The 12,881-nt window shown below is 37.4% G+C and overlaps 1 protein-coding gene across 1 annotated transcript in view; it reads right to left on the bottom strand.

The window, feature by feature from the left end:
- HCN1 (hyperpolarization activated cyclic nucleotide gated potassium channel 1) overlaps window positions 1-12,881 on the bottom strand; it is a 446,276-nt gene that overhangs the window by 96,497 nt on the left and 336,898 nt on the right. The window lies entirely within an intron of this gene.

Genomic DNA, 12,881 nt, shown 5'->3' with positions numbered 1-12,881 from the left:
GCTTTTCACTATGCTGTCTAGGGTTGCCAAAGCTCTCCTTCCAAGGAGCAAGTGTCTTTTAATTTCATGGCTACAGTCACTGCAGTGGTTTTGGAGCCCAAGGAAATAAAATTTGTCACTGTTTCCACTTTTTCCCCTTTGTTTGCCATGAAGTGATGAGACCCAGTGTCATGATCTTTGTTTTTTGAATGTTGGCATTTTAAGTAATCTTATTCACTCTATTCTTTCACCCTCATCAAGAGGCTTTTGAGTTCATCTTCACTTTCTGCCATTAGAGGGATATCATGTACTTATCTGAGGTTGTTGATATTTCTCCAAGCAATCATAATTCCAACTTGTGATTCATCCATCCCAGCATTTCACATGATGTACTCTGCATATCAGTTAAATAAACAGGATGACAACACATAGGCTTGTCATACTCCTTTCCCAATTTTGAGCCAGCCTGTTGTTCTGTGTCCAGTTCTAACTGTTGCTTTTTGACCTGCATATAGGTTTCTCAGGAGACAGGTAAGGTGGTCTGGTACTCTTATATTTTGAATGTTCCACAGTTCATTGTAATCCATACAGTCAAAGGCTTTGACATAGTCAATGAAGAAGAAGGACAGGTTTGTCTGGAACTCCCTTGCTTTCCATGATGCAACGAATATTGGCTAATTTGACCTACTGTTCCTCTGCCTTTTCTAAATCCAGCTGGTACATCAAGAGTTCTCTGTTCATATATTGTTGAAGGATAGCCTGAAGGATTTTGAGCATAACTTTGCCAGCTTGTGAAACAAGAGCAACTGTTTGGTAGTCTGAACAGTCTTTGGCACTGTCCTTCTTTGGGATTGAAATGAAAACTGACTTTTTCCAGTCCTGTGGCCACTGCTGAGTTTTCCAAATTTGCTAGGATATTGAGTATACCAATTTAACAGCATACTCTTAGGATTTGAAAGAGTTCAGCTGGAATGCCATCACCTCCTCTAGCTTTGCTTGCAGCATTGCTTCCTAAGGCCCTCTTGACTTCACATTCCAGGATGGCTGGCTCTAGATGAGTGACATACTATCATGGTCATCCAGGTCATAAGACCTTTTTTGTATAGTTCTTCTGTGTATTCTTGTCGTATCTTCTTAATCTCATTTGCTTCTGTTAGGTCCTTACTGTTTCTGTCCTTTATCATGCTCATTCTTGTATGAAGTGTTCCTTTGATTTCTCCAGTTTCTTTGAAGAAATATCCAGTCTTTCCCATTCTATTGTTTTTCCTTATTTCTTTGCATTGTTCATTTAAGAAGTCCTTCTTATCTCTCCTTGTTACTTCTTGGAACTCTGCATTCATTTGGGTATATCTTTTCCTGTCTCCCTTGTCTTTCACTTCTTTCTTCAGTTATTTTTCATTTTTTAATAGGATAATTTATAGCATTCCATGCTGTCAAAACACTTTCACTTCCCTCCCCCGACAAATTCTTTCATTCATAGATAATCATCTTACCTAAAATTTCAGAGGAATAGGAGCCTTCATGCAAGTACATCCATTAACTCATTTAGAAACTTACCTATATTTTTCCCTCTTTCCTTCTTCCTCTTGCCATAATGGAAAAAGTATCTTTTCTCTCATATGAAACTAACTGTTCAGTTCTGTTTGGATGGCCATTTCCTCACCCCTCCACAGAACCATTACCCTATCTGCTATACTTTCTATCTTGTATGTTCAGTCTTTTCTCTGTATTGTTGGCTCCAGCCAAACAGCTTTTAAATAAACTCACCTCTCTACATTTTAATGAACATGAGTTTGAGCAAATTCCAGGAGACAGTGAAGGACAGGGAAGCCTGGTATGCTATAGTCGATGGGCTTGCAAAGATTTGGACACAACTTAGCGAATAAACAACAACAACCTCTCCAGTTAATAGTAATAAAAATAATATCTAATCCTCGGATATTACAAACTATTTTCCAAGAACTGGACTGAACAGTACTCACATTTATTTGTTTAATCCTTACAACAACCTTAGGAAAGTTAAAGTGTTAGTCACTCAGTTGTGTTTGATTCTTTGCCACCCCATGAACTATTTGGACTGTAGCCTGCCAGGCTTCTCTGTCCATGGAATTCTCCAGGCAAGAATAGTGCAGTTGGTTGCCAGTTAGTTATTGACATTATGTTTATGTTACAGATGGTGAAACTGAGGCACAGATAATTTAAATAATATATGTAAAGTCATGCAGCTAGTTAGTATTGTAGCCAGGATCTGAACCTAGGCAATCTGGATCCAAAGTTCTTGCTGTTAATTCACTACATGATATTCCTGTCTTCAAAAAGTTCCTCTCAATTGAGCATAAGTAGCTCTCCGTCTATCACTATTTTTCTCCTTCCTTTTCTCAATCAATTTATTGAAAGACTGGTCTACAATCATTATTTCATTGGCTTCTTTCCATTGAAAGTTTAAACACTGAAATGTTAAACTTTAAATAGCTTCCCTTCCTTCTATTCCTTAATAATCCTCTTACATTTCCAAAATTTCCCAATGATTACCAATAATTCAATACTTTGCAAAGATTTTTTTATTGTTACATGAACAGCATTGAAAACTAGTAGCAGACACGAATGATGCTCCATGCAACCCCTCTGTTCTTGTAAGCTGGACAACTCTGCCCTCAGCTGTAACTATGGTGGAGAGTCCACTCAAGATTTCTGATTCACAGCTTTCTGAGAAGCCTAGAAAACTTGCTCCTCTCTGGCTAGAGTTGCATGCTAGTTTGGAGATGGGGAAAGAAGGTAATATTCAACCAACGAGGGACTTGAGTTTAATGATTACTGCATATAGCCTCTTAACCTTTGAAAAGACAATTATAAGGAACATTCTGCATGGTTCTTCAGAGAGTCTCAGTAAGATTAAGTCACACTTGCCCACAATTGAAAATAACTCAATAAATGCTCAATTCAGTTTTCACATTAGAAAACAACTTAATAAAATGTGGAGCTTCGCAGGTGGCTCAGCAGTAAAGAATCCGCCTGCCAGTGCAGGAGATGAAGGAGACATGGGTTCAATTCCTGGATCAGGAAGATACCCTGGAAGAGGAAATGGCAACCCATTTCCAATATTCTTGCTGGACACAATTAAGTGAATAAAAGCAATAAAATACATGTCATTGGTTTTCTTTTTTCCTTCAGTCTTACTCTCCCACTATCCCCGATCTTTTTCCTCTTGAAATTACTACACACCCAAATGAATTATCTACACCCAAATCCTTTTCTTAGGCTTTTATAGGACAACCCAAACTAAGACATTACTATTTATTCCTTCCTTTTAGACGTATCTTATCCTTTAGGATATCCATGTATCTTCTCTTCCTATTTTTTTTTCTTCTCTCTGGCTTCCCTCTGAAGTCTTACTTGTTGATATATTTTTCATTGTTGGTCTTTCCAAGAATTGTGCCGAAGGCCTTTAAAAAATTTTTCACCTAACATATTTTCTTAAGCAAACCCTTTCTGCTCACATGAATTCAGTCACTATCAAGATACCAATATCCAAATTAATGACTCCAGTAATGAACTAACTCCTGATCTCTAGACTTATAATTCCACCTTCCCCTGAAGGATCTTCCTTTAAAGCATGGCTCAAAAGCATATCAGATACAACATACTCAAAACTGAAAACTTATTTCTCTTCTGCATGGTTACTCAGAGGGTCTCAGAAAGACTAAGTCACACTTGCTTACATTAGAAAACAATAAATACTTAACTGAGTTTTCACATTAGAAAACAACGCAAAAAACTCAACTCAGTTTTCATACTTGAAAACATACTCCCTTCTCTGTCCACACCTTCTCTATCTAACCAGCAGCCTAGGCTATAGATCTGCTTTACAGGACAATCATCTCTCTGTTTCCAACACATTTTACCTTTCAGTTCAGTTCAGTCACTTAGTTGTGTCTGACTCTTTGTGACCCCATCAGTTACAGCATGCCAGGCTTCCCTGTCCATCGCCAACCTCCAGAGTTTACTCAAACTCATGTCCATTGAGTCGGTGATGCCATATAACCATCTCATCTTCTGTCATCCCCTTCTTATCTTGCCTTGCCTTCAATCTTTCCCAGCATCAGGGTCTTATCAAATGAGTCAGTTCTCTGCATCAGGTGGCCAAAGTATTGGAGAATCAGCCTCAACATCACTCTTTCCAATGAACACTAAGCACTGATCTCCTTTAGGATGGACTGGTTGGATCTCCTTGCCATCCAAGGGACTCTCAAGAGTCTTCTCCAATACCACATTCAAAAACATCAATTCTTTGGTGTTCAGCTTTCCTCACAGTCCAACTCTCACATCCATACATGACCACTGGAAAAATCATAGCCTTGACTAGATGGACCTTTGTTGGCAAAGTAATGTTTTAGCTTTTGAATATGCTATCTAGGTTGGTCATAACTTTCCTTTCAAGGAGTGTCTTTTAATTTCATGGCTGCAGTCACTATCTGCATTTATTCTGTAGCCCCGAAAATTAAAGTCTCTGATTGTTTCCATTGTTTCCCCATCTATTTGGCATGAAGTGATGGGACCAGATGCCATGATCTTAGTTTTTTGAATGTTGAGTTTTAAGCCAACTTTTTCACTCTCCTCTTTCACTTTCATCAAGAGCATATTTAGTTCTTCTTTGCTTTCTGCCATAAGGGTGGTGTCATCTGCATATCTGAGGTTATTGATATTTCTCCCCCCCCAATCTTGATTCCAGCTTGTGCTTCATCCAGTCTGGCATTTTCCACGATGTACTCTGCATATAAGTTAAATAAGCAGGGTGACAATACACAGCCTTGATGTTCTCATTTCCCAGTTTAGAACCAGTCTGTTGTTCCATGTCCAGTTCTAACTGGTGCTTCTTGACCTACATACAGATTTCTCAGGAAGCAGGTAAGGTGGTCTGGTATTCCCATTTCTTTAAGCATATTCCACAGTTTGTTGTGATCCACACAGTCAAAGGCTTTGACATAGTCAATAAAGCAGAAGTAGATGTTTTTCTGGAGCTCTCTTGCTTTTTCAATGATCCAACAAATGTTGGCAATTTGATTTCTGGTTCCTCTGCATTTTCTAAAACAAGCTTGAACAGCTGGAAGTTCACAGTTCATGTACTATTGAAGCCTGGCTTGGAGAATTTTGAGCATTACTTTGCCAGCCTGTGAGATGAGTGCAATTGTGTGGTAGTTTAAACATTCTTCGTCATTGCTTTCCTTAGGGATTGGAATGAAAACTGACCTTTTCCAGTGCTGTGGCCACTGCTGAGTTTTCCAAATTTGCTGGCATATTGAGTGCTTACTTTCACAGCATCATCTTTCAGGATTTGAAATAGCTCAACTGGAATTCCATCCCTTTCACTAGCTTTGTTCATAGTGATGCTTCCTAAAGCCCACTTGACTTCACATTCCAGAATGTCTGGCTCTAGGTGAGTGATCCCACCATTGTGATTATCTTGGTCTTGAAGATCTTTTTTGTACAGTTCTTCTGTGTATTCTTGCCACTGCTTCTGAATATCTTCTGCTTCTGTTAGGTCCATACCATTTCTGTCCTTTATCGAGCCCATCTTTGCATGAAATGTTCCCTTGGTATCTCTAATTTTCTTGAAGAGATCTTTAGTCTTTGCCATTCTGTTGTTTTCCTCTATTTCTTTGCACTGATCGTTGAGGAAGGCTTTCTTATCTCTTCTTGCTATTCTTTGGAACTCTGCATTCAGATGCTTATATCTTCCATTTTCTGCTTTGCTTTTCACTTCTCTTCTTTTCACAGCTATTTGTAAAGCCTCCTCAGACAGCCATTTTGCTTTTTTGCATTTCTTTTCCATGGGGATGGTCTTGATCCCTGTCTCCTGTACAATGTCACGAACCTCCGTCCATCATTCATCAAGCACTCTATCAGATCTAGTCCCTTAAATCTATTTCTCACTTCCACTATATAATCATAAAGGATTTGATTTAGGTCATACCTGAATGATCTAGTGGTTTTCCCCACTTTCTTCAATTTAAGTCTGAATTTGGCAATAAGGAGCTCATGATCTGAGCCACAGTCAGCTCACAGTCTTGTTTTTGCTGACTGTATAGAGCTTTTCCATCTTTGTCTGCAAAGAATATAATCAATTTGATTTCGGTGTTGACCATCTGGTGATGTCCATGTGTAGAGTCTTCTCTTGTTTAGTCAGTCACAAATCTAGAGGTTATATTTCACCCCAAGTGTGAACCTTATGGCCTTCCTGGTGGCTCAGATGGTAAAGAATCTGCCTGAAATGAAGAAGACCTCAGTTCGATCCCAGGGTCAGGAAGATCCTCTAGAGAAAGTAATGGATACCCACTGTAGTATTCTCACCTGGAGAATCCCCTGGACAGAGGAGCCTGGTGGGCTACAGTCGATGGGGTTACAAAGAGTCAGACACAACTGAACAACTTTCATTTGAACCTTACAGGTTACCCATGATCGCTGCTTTTAGACAAATAATGGGAGCTAAAGTGATTAAAATCGTAAAAATTTAAAAATATCAGTTGCATTGATTGTTGCACATTATGTCCCATGTGTGTGTATGTATATGATTCTCAATGGAACAATGCAGTTTTAGTTATGTTGTGTCTCCATGGAAAGATATAGTCACTCTGCAATGCAGAGTTGAACATTTCTTTTAATAGTGTATTTCTAATCTTCCAACCAAATCTTTAAGCTTTTACTGATGGGTAATAAATTATTTGGGGGCTTCCCTGGTGACTCAAAAGTAAAAAATTTGCCTGTCAATGTAGGAAACATGAGCTTGATCCCTGGGTGGGGAAGACCCCCTGGAGAAGGAAATGACAACCCACTCCAGTGTTCTTGGCTGGGAAATCTCAAGGACAGAAGAGTCTGGGGCCCAAGGAGTCAAAAAAGTCGTACATGACTTAGTGACTAAATAACAACAATTATTTATATAAGCTTTATATAAGTGCATTAAAAAGATTAATAGTTTGAAATGAAGGACACTTTAAATATCACTGATATGCTTCTTCATTATTTCTGGTCAAAATATTTCTTAGTATTAGTAATAGCTTGATTTATTTCTGCAAGTCTTTCTAGTTTGTTTTTAATACAGCTGTTTCCATTTCATTGCGCTTAGCTTTCCAAATTAAAAAAAAAAAAGTGAATGTCTAAGGATACACAACAATTACTAAGAGTAAAGATCATCTGGAGGATAACTATAAGAAGACAACGAATTAATGACTCACCAACAATTACCACGGAGAAGCAACATATTTGGTGAAGGAGCTTTTACAATGGTCAAAACTTACATTCCTTTGGATTAATTTGCTTTTCAAAAAGTGAATAGTTCTAACAAAGATATCATTCCTGCTATACAAATTAGAAGCGTAATATAAAAGAAGATTGAAATACATGTTATTATAGTACTTATCAAGTCTGACATCATGTGGTATTAAGAAGCAATGAATCAGCACACACATAAATTAAGCACAACCAGGAGAAGGCCATGGCACCCCACTCCACTACTCTCGCCTGGAAAATCCCATGGATGGAGGAGCCTGGTAGGCTGCAGCCCATGGGGTCGTGAAGAGTCGGACACGACTGAGCAACTTCACTTTCACTTTTCACTTTCATGCATTGGAGAAGGAAATGGCAACCCGGTCCAGTGTTCTTGCCTGGAGAATCCCAGGGACAGGGGAGCCTGGTGGTCTGCCGTCTATGGGGTCACACAGAGTCAGACACGACTGAAGTGACTTAGCAGTAGCAGCAGTGAAAACCCATGTTTCAGACCCAAGTATTGATATGTTGTCAGTTTTACCATGGACAGTTTAAGTATCTCTTTTAATATGATGGAGAAGTTACATTACATAACTATTACCATAATTTTTAGTAAATACCTGCCAGAGAGTAGGGTAGCTACTCTGGTAGTATCAGTAACTGGTAGCTCAGTCGGTAAGAATCTTCCTGCCGTGCAGGAGACTTGGGTTCGGTCCCTGGGTTTGGAAGATCCCCAGGAGAAGGAAATGGCAACCTACTCCAGTATTCTTGCCTGGAAAATCTCATGGACAGAAGAGCCAAGGTAACAGTCTATGGGGTCACAAGAGTTGGACACAACTTAGCAACTAAACCACCAAAGAGAGTAGGGAGATGTTATTAGAAAAACATGTTAAGTATAGCACTGTAGAATGAGAAAAAGTTTAGAGGTCTTATTTAAACAAGTCCCAGCCTTTAACAAAAGGTGAATACTGGTAACTGAAATTAAAAGCAAACACACATACATATTCATGTTTGCATTCTGCATATACACATATGTACATATATATATCAGTATACAGAAATAGACTTCTGAACATATGTTTATATATGCAGTTCACTTTGAACAACACTAATCTGCACTTGCCATGACTTATTAACATCTATCGACCCTGCTTTAAATTTGATAGCAAACCAACATCATGCATAATAGTATCAAGGGAAAGAAAATACTTTCAGAAAACCAGTCATGGGATTTATAAAAGAAAAGGATTCAAACTTTATAAACTCTAGCATTATGAAACTAACACTCTTTTGTTGATATAATAATTGATTAGCTTTCCAGAACCAAATCAACATCAAAATTTCCAAATTATTTCCTGAAATGGTCAGAGATGACAAAGACTTATAATCTAACTAGCAAAAGTGCCCTATTAAAGTGAACTATTTGGCAGGACAATACAAAGCATGCTTGTCAGGGAAACATCTTAGCATAAGATGAAAGTAACTGATTATTAAAATATTGGACCCACCACAAGAAAAGTGGCATCAGATACAATATGAAGGTGAGTCAACACATATGTGGTATCAGAGTCACCATTAGTCACAGTGAAGAAGTAGGTCCTATAAATGTGTGAATGGGTCATCATCGGATATCCACAGTCAAAGACAGGTGAGCAGAGACAGTAAAACGAAGCAGCTTCCAATTCTGTTCTATTCAATCAAAAAGGGGCCAGGGTTTTACACGTTTCCTAATAATCAATAAGATTTTTTGTTAAGTTATCCTGACAGGAGTAGATCTCATTTTCTTTGGTAAGTTTCATAGCCTCAAGTTGTAATTACTCAAAATCATCTGATGCTTCAAGATGATGACACTAGTTTGATCTTCTTTTCTTCTCAATGCTGAATGATCTTAAGGAGATACTTTGAATCAGTAGTCATTGCCAATGAGAATCTTTTTTAGCCAGGCATTTTCCTATAACTCAGCTGGCAGCTAGAGTGGGTTATAGGCATTTTAAATAGAAATGAGAGGTGACAGAGAAATTTGGAAATTATTCTAGTGCCCCTCTTCTCTCTGCATCAACATTCATTGATAGAGAATGTTGTCATTCTCTAGTTTTCTGGCTCTGAATTATATGCATATAATTTATATATAGTGAAGTCCTCACTGGATATTTGCACACTAGTGTTTTTTTCAATCCATATTTATATATCCAATTGCTTAATTGGGATCTCTGCTTGGACATGTAATAAGGCTCTCACATTTAACACATCCAAAGCTGAAATTTCCCCCTCCCCATCTCATTTTACCATATAGCACAAATGATGGCTTCCTACCAGTAGCTGAGACCAAAACACTGCAGTTGGCTTCCTTATATTTCTTTCTCTAATACACCATTTTGATAGGCAAACCTTATTTGATGCACATTATTTTTTTCTTTACTGCTTTACTGGAGTATGTGTGTATGCTCAGTCACTCAGTCATGTCTGACTCTGTAATCCCATGGATTGTCAGGTTCTTCTGTCCTTGGAATTTTTCAGGAAAGAATACTGGAGTGTATTGCCATTTCCTCCTCCAGGGCATCTTCCTGACCCAGGGATCAAACCCGTGTCTCTTGCATCTCCTGAATTGGCAGGGGGATTCCTTACCACTGCACAATATCCTTATAAAAAGGGAGAGTTTGGACACAGAGACAGACTTGCATGAAAGAAAGGTGGTGGGAAGGAACAGAGAGAATGCTGAGGCTGATAGAACTGATGAGACAGGTCTGCAGCAGACTGCCCATCAGAATCCTCAGAGGGAATCTCTTATTGGACTATAATTTACATGTAATAAAACTCACACTTTAAGTGTACATTTTCATGAGCAATCATTACCATACCCAAATTTTTGAACACTTCCAAAATCTCCCTCATTCTCCCTTGTGGTCATCCTAACAGTCCCACCCTTGGTCCTAGAAAACTACCAATCTGTTCTCTGTCACTTATTTTGCCTTTTCTATAATTTTACAATGATGCACTGATACAATATGTAATCTTTTGCATCTGGCACTTTTTTCACAGCATGATGTTTCTGAAGTACATTCATTTTGTTGAATATGTCAGTAAATGTTTTTAAAATCACCAAGTAATAACCCTGGGTGTGCTTTTTAAATATGTTCACCCATTCATCCCTACCTATACAAACTTAGTCCAAGTCATCATTATCTCTTATGTAGTTGATTTCAATAAACTTTTAATTGGTCTGTAAATAATAGTTAACTTTTGACTATAATCTATTCGTAAGCCAGTAACTAGTACTTCTAAAATGTAAGTCTGACCATGAATAAAACCTGGTTTGTTTCATAAAACCTGGCCTTGGTTAAAATCCTCCAAGTATTCTCGTTTTAGAGTGAGCTGAAAGCTTTCAGTACCTACAAGTTCATATGAGTCCTGGCTTCCTCCTGCTTCTCCTAGTACCATTCTCCTTGCTCACTGAACTGATCTGACTGGTACCTTAAACCTGGAAATACAGGACAGAGTACAAGAGCATCAGAGAAGATATAGAATTATATATCATATATACCTGAATCATAAGTTTCCTTCAATGGTGAGAAATTCAAAGCCTTGTAATACTAAAATGAGATAAATTGTAGAATATATTATAAAATTTGAATTCAATAATAAATTTTCATATTGAGACAAGTGGCTTTAGTTTATACTCCAAAACATTCTAGTGTGTGTGTTTAAGTTTCGCTATGCTTTAATTGTACTTGGTAAAGAAGTGTAAAAATCATGGACTTAATTGATCATTCAGGAACATGAGCATAACAAAATTTATTTACAGCTTAAGCTGAGCTAAGGTGATGTAGGAGAAGCTCCAGGAATAGACAATGTTAACTCTGAATGCTGTTAAATCAAGTTTCCAAATTAGTAACAACAATGACAGCACGTTAATATAATACTATGTTAGTAGATTCAATGTTTGATGAGAATTTTTCTTTCACTGTGTGGAATTCAAACAAAATCAGCTAATTTTTATTTTAGAATAATAAAAATGGTATGAGATTTGTCTTTCCTTCAAAAATATAACACCATACTCATGCGGTTCTATTTCTCTACTAATAAAGTATGTTAAAATACTACAGTGTGAAAAACAACTACTCACATAGTTATTTAATAACAAATATATTTCCCTAATATTATCAAATTAAAAAAAAAAGAATGGAATAAAACCCTTGAAAATGGAAGTAAATTTGGGATCTGCAAACTACCATAAAATAAAGTGTTAACTATAACACAACTCATTCAGATTCCCAATTTGCCAAACTTAAAAAAGAAATTCCAGCACTTAATATTTTTCTGTACTAATGCAGATATTTTTAGTGCTTCAGAAAACACTGAATACATCTCCAATAGCATACTATAGTTCAGATGAGGAAAACTGTTGAAATATAAATTGTTTCACATATCTTCTCTACTTTAGCATCAAGTTTATGAAGAAGGAAAAGGAAACTGGAGCTTATAAATAAATGAAAATATGAATGCTTAAATAGAAACTACATAGATTTTTCTTGCTGTTCGAAGATTTTATGATTATAAATTGTTTTCCTAAAGCAGACTAATACTTACTATTTATTAAATTCATATGCCTCATTATTCTTCTCCAAGTAATTTCTCTAGAACTCTGTTAGACTGTAGAAAATTGTTAGTGAAAGAGCAAAGACCAGAAAAATTTTCTCTTAATTGCAGAATATGTTCTAGCCAAACACATAAAAATGCTAAAGATAACTATTCTTTATGTATATTTAAAAAATTAAAAAGCAGTAGGACAGTGACTAAGCCAAGTAAGCCATTTAATAACTTAGATTCTCCTTTTTATTCTTTTTATTGACATTCCACAAATGTATATCTGTTGAGGAGTCCCATGGTTGTTTTATTTCATTCAAGTACATAAGGAAGAGGGGAAAACTCTCTAAAGGCTAGGAAAGACTGAAAACAAAAGACTACAGAAGAGAACATGCTGAGTCAGCAGACACTCGGATAAAATGAATTATTAGAAAGCAATCCATGTTTTTTAAATGTACTGGGTGATGATAACAATAAAGAATAACATTTTTATGATGATTTACAGTTTACAATTAGAAAAGACTCTGATGCTGGGAGGGATTGGGGGCAGGAGGAGTAGGGGACGACAGACGATGAGATGGCTGGATGGCATCACGGCCTCGATGGACCTGAGTCTGAGTGAACTCCGGGAGTTGGTGATGGACACGGAGACCTGGCGTGTTGGGATTCATGGGGTCGCAAAGAGTTGGACACGACTGAGTGACTGAACTGAACCGAACAGTTTACAAAGAACATTTGTTTTTCCATCTACCACATGAGGTAGGCAGAGAAAACCTGGTTATGTTTCCATCTTCATGAAAATATTGAGGAGGTAAAAAGGATCTCTAAGTCCATACAATAACCTCCTTGAGGAGCTGAAACTGAATCGCGTCCTTCACACGCAAAACAGATGCCATGTTTTCTGTGGATTATGTGTTCCACAATGTTAATGAAGCCAGTGTAAATATGTTGTAGCTTCCTGATAGTATTGTTTTTGAAGGCTTCTGTTGATTCAAATGTGCGGCCCAGGTTGAGAATTACTGAGCTAAAACACCAAGAGAGCAATCAGGAATTTGTAA

This window comes from Capricornis sumatraensis, chromosome 18 (assembly GCF_032405125.1).
Source record: "Capricornis sumatraensis isolate serow.1 chromosome 18, serow.2, whole genome shotgun sequence".
Taxonomy (NCBI): Eukaryota; Metazoa; Chordata; class Mammalia; order Artiodactyla; family Bovidae; genus Capricornis; species Capricornis sumatraensis.
This window is presented reverse-complemented; position numbering and strand designations above follow the sequence as displayed.